Raw genomic sequence first — 861 nt, 5'->3', positions numbered from 1 at the left:
GCCCAGTGTGGCCTAACACCCCGCCCCCCAATTCCCACCTTCCCCACAAACTATGTATTTTCAATCTTTTGTAGTATGATTAGCTGTTGGCTTTTGTTTCTATTTACTTTCATGAGCGTCAAATCAGGTTAAACATATGCAAATGTGCACTTTGCCACTGAGCCTCATCCCTAGCTCCTGTTTTTATTTTATTTTATTTTATTTGGGGGGACACACCCAGTAGGATTCAGGGCTTACTCTTGGTTTTGTGCCCAGAGACCAATCTTAGTGAGGCTCAAAAGACCATATGGAGTGTCAGGGATTGAACTGCAGTCGGCCTTGTGCAAAACAAGTGCCCTGCTCACTGTATTATATAGCTCTGACCCTGCTTTTAACATTTTAACCGTTGATACTTAAGAAAATATTTTCTATAGAATTTTGACTCTCTTCTTTGTGGCGATAGCTCTTTTACTCCTAAAGTGAAGCCTTGTTATGAATAAACCCTCAGAAGAACTTGAAAATCAACAGTTTTCCAAAGCAACATGCTCAAATAAAAAAATAAAACCAGAAAAACCACCTTCACCAGTTCAGAATATATTTTTAAGTTTCCACCTTTTTGGAACCGCAAACCACTGAGGCCTGGATTATTTTTAGGGGGCTCTGATGGCACTGCAGATTTATCCAGTTGGGAGCAAAGCCTCGGGGCTCCGGTATGACTCCCTCAGAGCCCAGAGTCCTTCTGCGGCCTTTTGTGTTGCTCTCTCTTCCGACCACTTTGTTTGAAATATAATTTGGAAGATGGTAGTAAAAAACAGAACAAATTCCCTCATGGACTCCTTTTCAATTATTTACTGCCCTTTGGAGCCATATCTTCATTGAACT

Source organism: Suncus etruscus, chromosome 3 (assembly GCF_024139225.1).
Source record: "Suncus etruscus isolate mSunEtr1 chromosome 3, mSunEtr1.pri.cur, whole genome shotgun sequence".
Lineage (NCBI taxonomy): Eukaryota > Metazoa > Chordata > Mammalia > Eulipotyphla > Soricidae > Suncus > Suncus etruscus.
The sequence above is the reverse complement of the archived record's forward strand: the minus strand, read 5'-3'. Positions refer to the sequence as shown.